General features: G+C 37.5%; 1 long non-coding RNA gene across 1 annotated transcript; it reads left to right on the top strand.

The window, feature by feature from the left end:
* The first annotated feature begins 2,843 nt into the window (after nt 1–2,843).
* LOC128080589 (uncharacterized) lies at nt 2,844–11,974 on the top strand. The gene is made up of 3 exons (XR_008206795.1): nt 2,844–2,975; nt 4,890–4,966; nt 11,898–11,974. It is a non-coding gene; the product is annotated as an uncharacterized LOC128080589 (long non-coding RNA).
* The last annotated feature ends 4,297 nt before the right edge of the window (nt 11,975–16,271 follow it).

Here is a 16,271-nt window from a genome sequence, read left to right on the forward strand (position 1 = left end):
TTTCAAAATAATGGTAGACAGAAATGCTACTCTAAACAGCTAGTACGTTTTCAAAGCCTGATGCATGTAGCCATGGTCACAGAGCCCAGAATTTGGGTATGCACCTGATACTGCAGTTCAGCACCTGATACAGCAATTCAGATGAGATTTTAACTGTAAGCAATTCTCAAATTAATAATTTAAAGCAAGATATTTATAAGGAGGGAGGATACAGTAAAGTGATAGACATTTATCTTAAAAATACTCCTTGAGGATAAAAGAGTCCTGCTTAGTTGCAAAGCTGAACACTCTAATGCTTTAATGCATTTGTTCTTGCAGTGTTGAATTGCACGGTTGATGTTTCCACTGAAAGCACTGAATAAAGCAAGAGAAATTACTATTTTCATGTAAAATGTCTACACAGTAGTTTATATATAAGATTAGCTGTAGAACTGTGAAGGAGTACTAAACATGGCCTTTTCTAAATTTCAATATTTGGTTTTGCATTCTACATAATTCTTTTCTAAGATAGTTGCAATATGCTACATTGAAAGAAAGGAAAAATCACTGAATTTCTTGTGCTTTTCTTGTATCGTGAGTAAAATCTATCTGAAGTTGCAAAGCCACTTAATTTTATTGATACATCAAGATACATGCCACTTTTAAAGATGACTGCTCCTGCCATCAAAATGCCTCTGGTATCTTTTGTCTTTATGTGGCAAGACATAATGACAATCAATACTGTTTTACAGCTGTTCTACATCTCCACAAGAGATGCATATTTTTCAATACCACAAGACACAAGTCGTTTGTTTGATGGTTAAACAATCTGGAAAGGAAAAATATTCTCTAGCATATGTGGTGAGTGCAATGGGTCTGATAAATTGTAGTAGTACTCATTTTTATCTGCTCAATCCTGGGATGAAATAGCTTTCTTTTATGTAGCTTTCTTTGAAACATATGCATCTCAAACTTCATCATAAAACGATCTTTTATAGCACGCTGAGGATCTTTCAAAGTGCAATACACAAACATGGTATATCCATATTTATATACCGTAGTCAGATTCCTGTAAACAAATGTACACTGCATGAATATGCGCTCAGCTTCTGGGAGTATTTATGTTCTTAATGCATGTGTGCTTTCAGAATCTATGCAGTTATATAACTAGATAGTTGTGCATGACCTGTGTGTGTTACAGATGCACAGCTAAAACGGTACACGCTTTGCATAGTAGTTTAATTTTTTGTCAATTCTGTGTTGAACCAAGTACTGGACCTGTAAAATCAAGTCAGTTTCCAAGTAAGAAACTCTAAATAAAATTCAGCATAGAACAATTTTATTAACAAAATTAACAGTAAAAACGGTCCCATTGTGAATGTTAAATTTCAGTTTAAAGAGTGGCCCATATTTAATAATAGATGTAAGTAGGATTTTTTAGATAGATGTATGTGTATATATAAAATATTATGGATTATTTAAAAAAAAAAAAAAAAGAAACAGTTACCTTTGCTGTTTATAGGAAAAAAAAAAGTTTGCTGGCCAGGAAATCAAGTCCTAGAAAGATCAAATCCTTTTGACAATTTATCATGCAATAAGCCATGTTTTCCAATTGAGATGTGAAGTTGTGGTATTGCAGTATGTGGTCAATCAAGATATTTGTTTTTTATTTGCTGTCTCTTGCAAGAACGGGGTTATTAGCCCCTGAAGTCTTGGTTACATGCCAGTTTTAATAAATACACTTTGCCTACATAATTCTCACTGTAGCTTCAGGTGGATTGTGGAATTTTCTTCACTTCCTGTCATAAATTACTCTGTAGTGTTGCTGTGCACTGTGCAGCAGCTGCAATACTGCACTGCTACTGTTCACTGCTTCTCCCCAAACTTCTGACCCTTTTTATTTAATCTTTTTTTTTTCTGTTGAATTTGTATCAGTATTTCAAACAGCACACATCACAAACTGTTACTAAACCATTATTATAAAAGCTTAAGCTACCATTTTCACACTGCATCTTTGATTTCTGCTTGACAGCCTACAAATGGATTATCAAAAATTAAAAAAATATTTGAAGGAAACAGCATCAATTTTAGGTGCCTTGCTTCCTCTCTGATTCTCACCCAATTTTGGTAAATGGGGATTAATCAAAGTTTAAAAGCATTTCAGAAAGCCTGCACCCACATACTGCCATCAGCCCTCTTCTTGAATGTGCAAGGGAAGCTGAGGCAGAAAGGCAAGGGGGAGATTATATAAAGTGTTTTTTTTTTCTTGCTGCTCACCAAAATACTATTCACTGGATTTTTTTAAAAGTACTTAGTATTTTCACTCTTTTCTGTTCCAGTTTTGTGGGCCTCATTGAGGAAAAAGATGCCTGCTATTTACACTTCCTCCAATAAATGATTACTTGATGAGTGTCATTTTTTTAAATATTTTTTTCTATCTGATTCATTTGACCTTCGTAGTAAAAGTTTGTTCAAATTGTACTTAATAGCTGAAGCAGTACCATTTTCTATTTAGGACTGACTGACAGTAGAATATTCTAGCTGAGAGCTGCAAAGTCAAACCACAGACTGAGACACTGTACAGACTGAACATCCTTGGGCTCTGCCAGCAGACTGTTACTTGCAAAATATTATCAAATCTAACTATGAATTCTGGAATAACACTTTCTTGGCTATGTGTATAGGCAATGGGGAGTGTAGTTACTATGTTTACATTTCTTGCTGGAAAGTCATAATCAGATGCTTGCCGGGATGCATGAAAAATCTCTCCTATGAGTATTTCCTGGCAGTTGTGCATGTAAGAAGTGCTTTCATTCATCAGCATACTTTGTGCTTTATGTCCTTTAGGCTTCACTGTTCCAAACCTGACGAAGTAGGAAGGACTGGAAATTGCAGCACTTTCCAGCAATGCTTTTTCCATTGTGGCAATGCCCAGGCACTGATTTTTGGGTTCTCACCTTGGTGCTCTTCTTTCCTTCTGACAGAACTGCAACTGTGTAAGTCGTGCCTGCAAACAATAGGGTTCGTGTCTGTCCTGTGGATGGGCAATAGTGCAAGGCTGGAAGGATGGAACTGCACAGCTGCAAGGATGGGCAGAAGCTGACAAGAGCTCCTTTTCTTTCCAGCATTGCTGATAGGTTTGTTTGCAGGGCCGTTTTACACACAGGCTATTGAGTGTGAGTTCACTTGATTTTCTTTAAAGCACTGCTGAGGGGGAAGACTTTGTTACCTACTTACAAGGTTTATAGCTTGTAGTTTCCTAATTCTAGCTGAATAAATACAAATGAAACTGGGTTTTCATCCTCGTTTCAAAGGAGTTGTATTGCTGTTGTTTGTCAGCGCAAACAAGTAATTCATGAAACAAGGCAGGTAAAAGCAACACTGAAATTGCATTTAATGCTTTATGTGGAAAAAAGTCTTATTTCCTTCCCTGGGAGCAAGCTATGTTTAAATATTTATATTCTGAAATGGTAGTATGCATGTTATTTGTGCCATGATTTTGCTTCTGCTCTGGTATTTGTGATGTTATTTTTCTACTCCCGTGCATATTTGAGGGTGTTTACTGCAACACATATCGCCTTCGTAGTCCACGGCGGCCCTTCGGCCTCAGAAGCCGAGGTGAATTAAGTTTACAAAGAGCTCTAGACGCCCGTGCCGTACGGCGCACACCGGCCCCCGCAGCGGGAGCGACGGCGCTCCGCTCTTGTCAGGCGGGCTTGGCTTTGCGCGGAGCGGGCGCCATTTTTCGGCATTCCGCAAGCGGGTGCTGCCATCTAGTGACCGCCAGCGGGAGGCGCCCGCCGGCCTCCCCTCAGCTCCGCGGCTGCGAGACGGGAAAGCGGCGTTCCGTATACCAGTACTCATGGAAGGGTTTGCGCCGAGTTGTACGGAAGAGAAGGGTCTGTCCTCAAGGGGTGTCCCGAAAAAATGAGGTCAATGAGCCGGCTCTGCTGTCGGCCACGCAGATAGCAAAGCCTCGGTGTTGGGACGTTTTTATTGACAGACATGTTTGTTTGTGATGTAAAGTTTGAGGGTGCTTCTGATTTTTAAAGCTTTTTCTTGAATAGCATGAGTCCAACATGCTTTGATGATAAAAAGAAGTCCTGGTATCCGTAGGCATGCTTTGTAACTTGCTTTTTAAGGCAGGGTAAAAGGACTTGGTTTCTGTTTGATTTAGAAATTTTCCTGCAGTTTTCCCAGTCCAGACCTTGAGCCAGGATGCTCCTAGCAATGATAAGCATCGACAACCAGATCAACAGGAAAAGCCTTTTCCCATTAGTCAAACCAAATGACATACACTGACATAACTGCAAAAAAAAAAATAACCTCAGTATTAGTTTAGTTTAACTCGAGAATGTGGTTCTTGACCCAGGAGATCATGCTGTTTATATACATATATATATTTACATATCTATATACATACGTGTAATTAACATCATACTGTTGATGAAAGCTGTGAGTGCATTTATCTTTCAAGTGCTGCATTTCACTCTCTCTTTTGCAGTAGCACTAGTCTGGCTAAGGGCCTCTGATCACTATGGGCAGGCTTAAAAAAATTCTTTTCTCAGATCTGGGCAGCAGCAGTCTTCTTTAATATCCTGCTCTCCTGGGTCTCCAATGAGAACAGAGAGAAGAGTTTTGCCCTTGATATTTAAAGCAAAAACCCGCTCTTCCAATCAAAAATACCGTAGCACATTTTCTGCCTTTTGTAAAATTGGATTTTGAAGCTGAAGTTTGTGTCATGTTGAATACTTTGCAGCATATTTTTTTGAGGGTCACAAAGCCGGTTTCAGGAGGCTCTTCACGTGCATTTCTCTTCGGGTTAGAAATCCAATGTGGTACGTTCTGTTTAGTGAGTTTTCAGGAACATTGCCCTGTTCTCATCTTGATCTCTTCTCTCTCTTTTCCAGCACATGTGCTGGGGCACAGATAGACAAGTGAAAAATCGAAGAGGAAGGTTTTGAAGAGAGAAGAGGCATCACCTGGGGTAAGTGAGGGACGATGCTGGGGGAAGGATGAAGTGAGTCAGCATGACACACGTCCTCTTGGAAACCACAGCAAGATTTTCCCAGTGCAGCGTATGAGACTCTTAAAAGCAAAATCCAGACAGAGTCTGTCTCTTTATAAATCTTTTCTCCCTTTCCATTACCAGTTGGGTATTTTTGGCTCTAAGCCACCTGATTTTACTATGATTTATTAACTGCTATGCATTATATATGAGATTCAGGTTTACTGAAGAGTTACCCTTACGGTCAATGTTGCATACAAATCAGCTACTGTTAGAGAGGTTTATTGCATCTTTTTATGTGACTAGGAGTTTTGTTAGGTAGTGCTAGAATTTGTGACTTGTAAAACAATGCCTTCCAAAAAAAAAAGGAAAATCCTCATCTGTGTTTCACATGGTGCATATACCACACGACGTACATCATATAGCACTATTTGGCTTAAGATCGTTCCTAAAATCCTGAACACTTGGACAGGGAGGGGAGTGGACGGGAGAGGTAGAGGGCTGTTTTTTCACGAAGTTCCTAATAAGCATACTACAAATTGCTGAAAAAATTAGTGCTTTGTACTGAAAAAGAAGCGTGTGGACAAATGAAATATGGGAACAGATGTTCTGCTGGGTGGAAATATAGTTTGCAAAACTACCTGTGGTTTAAATGGTAATACAGCTTATCTGAGTAATGCTGCTGCCTAAAGAAGTCACATGAGTATGTGTTCCTTACTACTGCTCTTTCTCACATTGTTTGGTGGAAGCTCTGCAACATGCTTGGGCTTTTGTCTCTAGACTTGTCTGTGGATGTTCCAGTGCTGAGCAGAGTCTCTTTTCCAACAATGCTTATTTCTTTATAGCATCTTTTCACTTTCTATATTTGTATTAATTATGCTCTAAAGTAACTAAATCTGGGGTTAAAAAAGAAGATGATTTTCAACTCAAGAATTTTTATTTATTTATTTATTTTTAAAAGAAAATATGCTTCAACGCTTTAGGGATTTTTATTTTTTGCAAAGGGCAGGGGGAGGGCATGAAGAAGAAAGACGTCCTTCATATTTTCCTTCTCCTTTCTTTCTCTTTTCCCCCATATAATGCAGTGAGTTGCAGAGGCAGAAATGACTATAGGGATGTCAAAAGGATGTGGGGAGGATAAAAGCTGGAATACAGGGTTTCACCGTGTCTGAAATTTTACTGTTACATTTAAGCCACAAGCACGGCAATCCGTTTCAGACTGACATGTGTTGTGAAGCGTTTGCGATGAAAGGAGTTATTGTTAGGTAAAGCCATTTTGTCATAAACTTGCTTTAAGGAAATATTTCTGATTTTGATTCCTCACCAAAGACGCTCTCAGCAATCTACTTAAGTGTTTACTGATGTTGCCCTTTTGTATGTTTTCCTTACATTATGTTCCATTTTTTAAAAAGTCTATTTAGTAATTTTAAAAAAACAGGAAAAATAATTATTTGAATGAACTTTTTGCCAACTTTTATTGCAAGTTTATATAATATTCCTAGAAAGTAGTTTGTAGAGGGCCATGTTACAAGAACAGAAAAGTCAGGAAAATGATTCTTACTTTTCAGGATACAAATTTAGTATCATTTCATTTGTTCCAGATATGAATAGCTTGATAGCTTCAGGCAGTTTGTAACTGACTCTCCTTTCGTTGTTTACTCACAGTTGAGCTGTTTCATTTTGTTTCATTCTATTTTTCACAGATGAATGAAACAATCTATTACACAGAACTTGGAGGTGACTCCTCTGTGGTGTCCAGTTACAGGCATTTAACCAGACAGACCACAAAAAGATTTCAAATTAATTTCTCATCTTTGTTTTGAGTTTATTTCAGGCATTTTATAGATAATACAAGCTTCTACATTTGTAATATATTAGATTGTATCTCACTAACGCTGTCTTCAGAAGCATGAGTTGTTTTATACACTGACAAAATTGAAGATAAATTACCATGGGGGAGGAAAATGATTTTTGCGGCTTTGATTTCACCTTGTCTTAATGCAAGGCTGATGTTGACACACATTGTTTCTCTTTCACTGACACTTGGAACTGACACAAGGCTCCCTCCGCTTGGCAAAGCAGACACTGTTCTACAGACAGAAACCTAATTAAACAGAGTGCTACCTCTGGTAGGGGTGTTTATAGATTCACAGAGTTCAAGCAACCAAAGCAAAGCATTGGTTTTCAGCTTTCAGATGCATTCCTGATAATGTGCTGCATAGGGTGTTCTGTTGTTGCAGATTGCTTGTCTGTTTTCTGAGAGCAGTGGTCTTACAGGAAGCCAAACATGATGTAATGCTTAGCTGAAGCAAATATCCCCATTGTATGTCACAATGTGTTTCTCTTCCACATTTTCTGTAAGTTAATACTCTCTCATAATGAAAAATTAGTGAAGAGAAATAATGTGAAAAAATATGAAATGTTTAGCAGATGACGAGAACAATATTATTAACCACTGGAATTATACAGCTTGATGAAATCACAGCACTGAGGCAATATTTTGACTGACTTGTTCGGTTTCCTGTGTGAGTGACACAGCAAAAATTTCATGGCTTCTTACATTGGCATCTCAAACTCTCCTTGTTAAAGTTAGTGAAAACATAGCAGTCTCTTCCTCCCCTGCCATTTGAGTATAAAAGGCAACGTATTATTTCATCTCTTATCTTCTTACAGTCTTCATCAACTCATTTGTATGTTTTTCTACTTTGTCTATGCTGAAGAGTAGAAAATCCCTGCCAAAATGTGCAGATCCAACATTGCAAGAGGTGTATTAGCTGTGCTTTGAGGCTATGTATCTGTATTTCTTGATCACGTTATACAGTTATTGGCGTTACTGACTGAACAGACAAAAACAGAATGAATGGGTAAACATGATGATATTTGTGTGTATCTGATTATCCGTATATTGCATAAAAAGTACTCTGCTCAGCACGTAATTGTGAAGTGTTCCAAGATAATCTGAAGACATGTTGCTATTTTAAGGCAATGATATTGGCATCTGATATGGTGATCTTGTGCCATGCTCTCATAAGATAGGTTACTATGTAGCAACAGTTCAATATCATCCTTTGGACTTCTCTGATAGACCACTTAACTATCTCAGCTTTTCCAGTGATCATCTCATTTATCTAGGATTATTGCAGTGAATTTACTGTTTGGTTTTCTTCCAGAACTGAAATGTCAAGTCCGGTGTCATGTATGCAGTAGCTTTGTGCTGTGAGAGCTCAACAGATCCACCAAAAGCTGCTAGTAGTTGATCTTTGGATAGAGCTAGAAATAAATAAATCCTCTTTAGCAGATCAATATTCATCCCATTTAATGCTTGATGCGAAACATGTGGATTTGAAGTAGTAATGCTGATGTACAGCTAATCGTTGAAATGGGCATTAGGGCTTTTATAGCATGGCAACATATTGTCAGGCAGGAAGGAGGAAAGTGGTGAGTGCATCCTAAGGGGGGAGAAGAACTCCATAACTATATGTAATTTAATGCACATTTGTAATCCACAGTGTCCCCTACATTGTAGTGATTTGCTAGGATACTGACTAATATTGTACATGCAGTGTTTATTCCTGGAATTCACTTAATAAAACAGATGATTCCCCCTTCAGTGGATCTTTGAGTCTAAATACAGTCATACAGGCAGATTTCAAGAAATAACTTTCCTCCTTAGTACTCTCATTTCCACTAGTTCCTTACCTATCCAATTGTATGCAAATATATGGAATGCGTACTTTCCATGGTACAGAAAATATATATTCAGTAGTGAGCATGCATATGTATTTCTGTAGACGTGTATGACTGCCGGTTAAATTGCTGTTCAGAATTTGTATTGCTCAGGCTTGAGAGAAACCAAAAGAACAGTTTCCAGAGAATGGGTAATACATCAGTAAAAAGATTCTGGGGCAGTTGAAAAGCATACTTGTGATAGACAATTTTTTTCTTTAAGATGTGATTTGAGGGGTTTTGTTCTCCTTAGTCTACTGTAGTAATTGAGTATTTAAAGCCTTTTTTTCTTAAAATGAATAAGTGGAAATCTTACGATCTTATGAATTATTATACTACAGCAGATAAAGATGATATTGGCAAATGTGGAAAGCTGAGGGTTTTCTTCTGTGACAAAGCTATGCTCTGATCTTTATTGTCTTAATTTCACCATGCATAGCTTAGTAATGTTTTACCACTCCAGGTATACTCCAGGTTTCAAGTTCTGCTGCAGTTTCCAGATGTGCTGGCCAGCACATACCTTCCTTAAACAGTAATGGTGGACAGTTACTGTAAGGTGAACTCTCTGAAAGACCTCATCCCTTTGGTGACTGCAGGAAATAGCCCATGTCTTTTTAAACAGGCAGAAGGACTTCACCAAAGTTAAGAAGTCTCATCATCCTTAAAGATAAAGGAGAAAAAAAAAAGGCATTTGATTCATACTCCCATTGTGTAAGTGATGTTGGTATAATACACAGTTACAAATGTTGTGTAACATGATAGAGTACATTTGTGTCAAACTCTTTTTCTGTTATTGCTAGCTGTTTCGCTAAGGAATGTTTTAATCTTAGAATTACAAGAAACCTCTAAAGAAATACCTACTAATGCAATGCCTATTGGACTTCTGCACCTCTGGAGATGAGATAAGGAGTGGTAGATCTGTTAGCTCCCTAAACTCTTCTAATCTCTAATCCAGTTTCAGTGACCATAATATGAATTGGTAAGAGTGATAGGCGCTTCTCATGTTGCTTACCATAAGAGGGTAATTTGTGGAAGTGCTCACAGAGCAACTTCTCTTTAGGTCTGTTTGCCTAAACACAGTGTATGACCTTACATTAGCATGAAGAGAAAGCAGGGGACATGTGTACAGGTGATGACTTCTCTGAATTAGTTGGAATTTGTGAGCAAGAAGTTCTCCATTGTGAGAAAGAAATGATTAGTCTGAATGCTGTATATCTTGTCTGTTCTCAGTTTTGTTCTTACTTAATGTAGTGCTCACACCTCAGTTATTTCTTTTGTATTTAAATCGATATTTTAAAGAATCATAAATTAACTTTGCAATACATTATTGAAGACTTTGAGAAATCAAAAATATATTTTGGTTTACTGTATCAAAATCTCAATCAAACAATCAGAAATCCATTCTTCTGCATTGCTTCAGTGAAGCTGTTTTAGCACTGATACAAACCCTTCAATTTCTCCCCAGCACTGAAAAGGGCTGAAGTTTTCCACTATTACAGGCTCAAACCTGATCCTAGAAAAGACCCTTACACTGTATGACAAAGCCAAGGAGCTATTAGGATTCTGCACTGATTTTGTGAAAGATTCTTTGAAGTTCAACCTGCATGGCCCATGTTTTGTTTGTTGTTTTTTGTTTGTTTGATTTGGTTTTTTTTTAATGTCTCTTTTCTGAATTTTTGTTTTGTTTTTCATTCTGCTTTCAGAGCGCATAGACGGGTTCAGGCAGGAAGTGCTGCCTGAAAGGCTAGGCCAAATCCAGAGGGATTAGTCACAGCAAAAGGCTGCTGTGTGATCCTGAGTTACTTTCTTAGTAGTGTGGCAGAAAAAGAAAACACATTCCTGGATGTGTACAGATTTTATGCAATGCAAATCCATCAGACAGATGGAAAATGAAGTCACGTTGATATGGTATTTAGGAACATTCTTGTCAACACAAATGCTGATGGTGGTATCTTTTTCTTTTGGTTTTTAAATAGCAGGTGATTTTTATGAAACATAGTCAACATTTCTATAAATCATAGTTTCCAATGACAGCACAGCAGATTTATTTTTTTTCTGCTCTGGCTTTTGGAAAAGCATTATGCCTAAAGGGGAAATGAATGCTGCTTATTCAAGGTAGTAGTTCAAGGGCAAGTTTTCACCCACTTAAGCCTAAGCTGAGAAAGGAGAGGCTATATTTCTTTTCTTTTTCTTTTTCCCTTCTGCTTCATTTTGCCTGGTGACCAATGAAGCAAGTTTGATGAAATTGTGAAGACTTTCAGCTTTTCTGTCCAGCTAATGTAAAAATTAACTCTTTGTTGGTTTTTTTTCCCCTGGTGTTTTGTATCCCCTTAGAATCAACGCAGAGAATTATTTGGAGATACCTTTAGATAATTTCTTATGTGAACTAAAAATTTATAAAAATTCCAGATTTATTTCCCACCAATTTATTGGAAGCTTCAAGAGTAAAGACAGTAAGGAGTGGCAAAAAAAAAATTAGAAGGCTGCTTTGGATTTTTGTCTAAACACCTTTAAAGAGAAATAATGAGAAAATTTTAGTTATCTGGGGAGATCATCATAGAATGGCCTGGGTTGTAAAGGACCACAATGATCACTGAGTTTCATCCCCCCTGCTATGTGCAGGGTCACCAACCTCCAGACCAGGCTGCCCAGCGCTACATCCAGCCTGGCCTTGAATGCCTCCAGGGATGCGACATCCACAGCCTCCTTGGCAACCTGTTCCAGATGGGGAGTGCTGCTGCAGTTGTGATGGTTTTGCTGCCAATGTCTTTTTTTTTTTTTTTTTTTTTTTTTTTTTCTCTCATTAATACAAAATGCAGGAGAGTTTATTTTGTGTGTTCTACATAAGGAACAGTTTGAAACCTCCAGCTCAGGTAGATTATCATGTAACTGTCGTTTCTGCTGAAAATCTCCTTTTAAGCTCTTTCCTACAGCCAAGTCACTTTTAGTTTTTCACAGTTCAGAGAGGACATCAGATATCCAAATATCTGCATACAAGCACCATATATTTGCCTCACTTAATGATCTCGTGTTCAGAGGTCTAATACCGAGGCTGAAAGAGTGAGCTGGTACAGAAGAGACAGAAAGAGGTCTTGTGTTATACTGGCGTGAAGTCTCCCTTCCTCCTCAGCTAAAGGTAAATGACAACGCAGGGTTTGGTGTTTTTTTTCTTCCCCTTTTATAGTTCTGAATACAGAAAGAACAGCAGAGGGAGCCCCTGCATGGCTTAAATCGTTGGTCTTGAAGAAAATGGAGCAAGCGCCTGCACAGGGTGCCAAATCTCTGCCGCCCTCTCTTGAGCCTTTCGCTTGAAGCAACAGAAGGCACTGACAAGAGCAGCCACCCTCAAACACCCAAATTTCCTATAGTAACTAACTGAGATTTAGGGCACAGATGCTGATAATGTCATTCTTTTGGAGTAGCCCACATTGTGGCTGTAGTGTGGGCTGGGCTTATTGTCACCTGCAAAGTGTTCTTGTGGAACACCAGGAGATTTGTTTAATTACTTTTATAATTATATATGAATCTTTTGCATATTAATAGGCTTTCATACTATATGTGTGCATGGCATGCTGGGAAAATATATGTATATTTAAAAAATTATATAAATATATATATGTAAGCGCTGATTTTTTACATGGAATTTATATATATATATAAGTATATATAAATATATATATAAATTCTAAGTATTGATTTTATATGTAAATTCTGTCTTTTTAGCATTTGTTTTCCATCAGTACCATTTGTGGAGCCATTGAATATTCTCCTACAATGTTATATTGTAACATTCTTACCAGCAGTAACAGATACACTGTTTTCTTCCCCTGATTGCTGTTGGCATCTGACTGAACGCTAACAAGGCATTTGTGCAAGCCAGAGCAGCAAATCTAGAATCAAAATATCTCTAAGTTTCACTCTTTAAAGATGTGCTGAAATAGCATTAATTTTTTAATGATAATTTTTATTTCACAGGGAAACAGTGTGCTGTTGAAGAGATGACAATGCATTTCAATTGTAGCTGGTCAATCTTTTTTCTTTTTTCTTTTTCTTTTTTTTTTTTTTGGCAAATATTTTAAAATTCAGGATGTGACTCATCAATCTTCAAACATTCCCCTGAACATATTTATTTTGAGACAGAGAGTCTTTGAGGTTCATATTAGTTCCTCAGTCAGAGTTGGACACAAAGAACATCAAGTTTTTCAGAGAGGTTCCTAATTCTCTGTGAGAGAAGCATAATCCAAATGCACCAGCAAACTCCCCTGGACTATTAACTTGGCCTTGTTTCTCCCTCTCAAAAATTTTGAAAGGACTTCATTTCTACTCTAGTTTGGGGAAAAATGTTGGGGAAAGTATCAAAAGCTTGCTAAGATGTGGGAACTGCTTCCTTGGATGAATTTATTATGATGAAAAATTATGTGCAGATAGCCATCCTTATTGCTTCTCTGTTAATCAAAGTGAAAAACACCGACATCTCAGAGGCCACAAGAGAGTTGGAGTCAAATCATACTCTGATCCTTACAATCGTACCTATATTTACTACCTGTTTGGTTAGAAACATAGGAGAATGTATTGTGTGTACAGATGAGCTTGCTCTTTATGCAGAGCACTGTGTCTATGCAGAGCAATCTCCAGACTTTCTTGCAGACAGGCATATTCCTCCACCCAGTTCCACAAGCATTGCTGCATCTTTCTATTTAACAGTTTTCATTGCTGTGTGAGCACGGGATTTGACAGGATCAGAGGTTACTAGCACACTGCCTTTACTGCTGTTTCACTACGGCCAGTGAGCCAGTCTTGAAATCTGTATTTTATTTCTTCTGTGTTATTGTTAGTGGGAGATATATTTCGATCCTGTTCCTGCTGTCATTATTTTATATAGGCTCTTGTTAGTCTTTTGTGTTTCTCATCTACAGCCTCAGGTCAATTTGAGTCTGATGGCTTTAAATCCTCCTTCTTTCAAATATGAGAGTGTTGCTAGTCTTCAGTTTCACCTTTACATCTGTCCTGGAACTGTAATTACATCAGACAAATTGTGTAATAGTGTAACCAGCATTGACTGTAGACATATCTGATCATTCTCCTTATTGTATTTCTTGAAATATAACCTGTTTGATTTGACACTCTTTTAGATACTTCTACCTTTTTTTTTTTTTCCCTGTGATAGTTCTAGCTGTAAAAACTTACTGTGAGGGTCCAAAATTGTCTTCTAGGCTTTCTTTACTTTGCCATCAGTCACTTCTGTTTTTCCTTCTCAACTTGTCTATCCATTGATTTGTATAGGGCATCTCATTTTGTTTGTGTCTCATTTGTGCTTCTTACTGAATACTACAAATCATCTAAGAGATATTATAAATTAGTGCTTGAATGATGCACTGTGTGCTAATTCCCTAGCTGAAGCTAATGATCCATGTCAGGGTAGTATTTGATGCAAGGATCTGTACCTTGAGCAGATTTTAGCCTATCTGAACTGTGTATGTACCCAGCAGATTAAAAATGCATATCTCTCAGCTCCAACATGAAATGAAGCAGTCGTTCTTTGTGTGTGCCTACACCACCCAGAGGTGTGTGTCCTGTAGAGATCAGAACAAACAGGTTTCTTTATTCTATATAATGGGATTTTATCAATTTCTAGTGCATTTCCTAGATGCACTAGGAGCATTTTAAATGTTCGCCCAACCTAATTAACCATGTTTTCATCCTTCATTGAATGCATCATCTGCTCATACATAAGCCACCCAAAGATCTTGTGTTGTTGGTTTTGCACAGGTGTAAGATGATAGGGATTTGTGCATGTGGTTAGCTTTTGGGAAATGAATTCCACTGAAGGCAGTGGAACTGTTTGTGTGTTTAACTTTAAACATGTTTGAAAGATCAGATCCCTAGTGGCCAATTCTGTTTCTGATGAACAAGCAGAAATAAAATCCAGCCTCCATGGCAGAACTGCAGAACTTGTTAAAGGAGAAAAAAAAAGAAAAAATTGTCTATTTTTCCATTAAGTAGGCAGGCTTTTTATTGTTAGGCTGAGTGAAAAAACCTGTCTTTTGTGTAGAGCAGATGAAAGGCGTTAGATGAACTCCTGGGCTTTTGCATTTTTCTAAAAACAAGTCTGTTTTCAGAAGTATCTTTATTAGAGTTAATTCCTTATTGCTTCGTACATTTTGAATATGCTCTGGGTGCACCTCGTGCTGCAAAATTCACATTGTTTCCTGCTGCTGTTTGTTTCTAATATCCAATTTGATTTCTATGTGAATTTGACACTTACCAGTAATTCACTTCTTCTATGAACTTGCTTGTAAAATCCTTCTGGTTTATTGCAAATTGCATATACAAAGTTATGAAAACAGGCACATCTGTTCAAAAGGTTACACAGAAAACTTGTCTATTTATTTATGCAGTTTTGCAAGGGAAGCCTATGATAGGAAGGACTTATTCCTTTTTTGTACAGTTTCCTAGTACTCACTGTTTGATGCTAAATAAGTGGGATGCAAGTTTTTCTACCACAACTGAAGTAGTGCTGGACAGGTTATACTAATTCCCAACGGGAAAAAGTGTTTACTATTTGTCATTCATCCTTCAGCTATAAGAAACTGTTATTACACAAAATACACAGACGTCTCAGTGCTTTGGCACCTGTATTTCTTTTCTGTTTGACAGAATGGTGCAACTCAACACAGAATGTACTGTGAAACAACTCTAACACTAAAATCAACATTTTTCTGATCATCTGCCACATAAGAATGTCTTGATTACGGCTCAGTCAACAACAACATTACATGGCCATCATTTCCTTAACCAGAAGACTTCAAGTCTGCATACCTGTTCTGTTTGACTATAAAGAATAAGCATACAAAATGCCAGCTTCCTAGTTCAAGGGTAACAGAAATTAATTGTTCCACCTACTGATTCATTAGAAGCATTTGTGTATTACTCCAATTCTTGTCTGGCTATCTTTACATTAATATGTTTATGAACTGTGTATAAGGTATGTGTATTTGTAGTTAACCCTTGGGGATAACCGAGCTATTAGTTGCGTTGATACATTTGACATGTAAGCTCTGGGAAATGTGAAGTACTTTTACCACATGCTGCATCATGTTAAGTTTTTGAAACACTGTAGCCAAAGAAAATACGACTTGACTTAGTGAATTTTTCTCTATGAAGAATGAAGGGATCTTAAAACATTGTGAAGCCCCATGTTTCTCTCCAAATATGTCCCACAGTAAAATACTATGCTCATAAATAACATGAGATGTTTTTTTCTAATTTGTTGGTCTTAAGCATTCAGCCTACTTTGCTCTGAGTTCAGTGACATTAATGGAAATGATTCTGCAAGGCAGAATCTTTGTGTATGTATCAAGTCTTTGTGTATGTATCCATACATTCAATTTTTCTACTTCCACCCTAGTGGGGTTCAGATTTCTGCTACAATGGATGGCAGAGAAGTTATAATCCAAACAAAAACATGTTTGTGGCAATACTCACCAGCTCTCTGCTCTTCAGCAACTAGTAAGTGATAAACCTAAGGAACTCTTAGAACAGGTAGTGGTCATAGTGT

The sequence above is a fragment of the Tympanuchus pallidicinctus genome, unplaced genomic scaffold, assembly GCF_026119805.1.
Source record: "Tympanuchus pallidicinctus isolate F22 unplaced genomic scaffold, pur_lepc_1.0 scaffold2, whole genome shotgun sequence".
Lineage (NCBI taxonomy): Eukaryota > Metazoa > Chordata > Aves > Galliformes > Phasianidae > Tympanuchus > Tympanuchus pallidicinctus.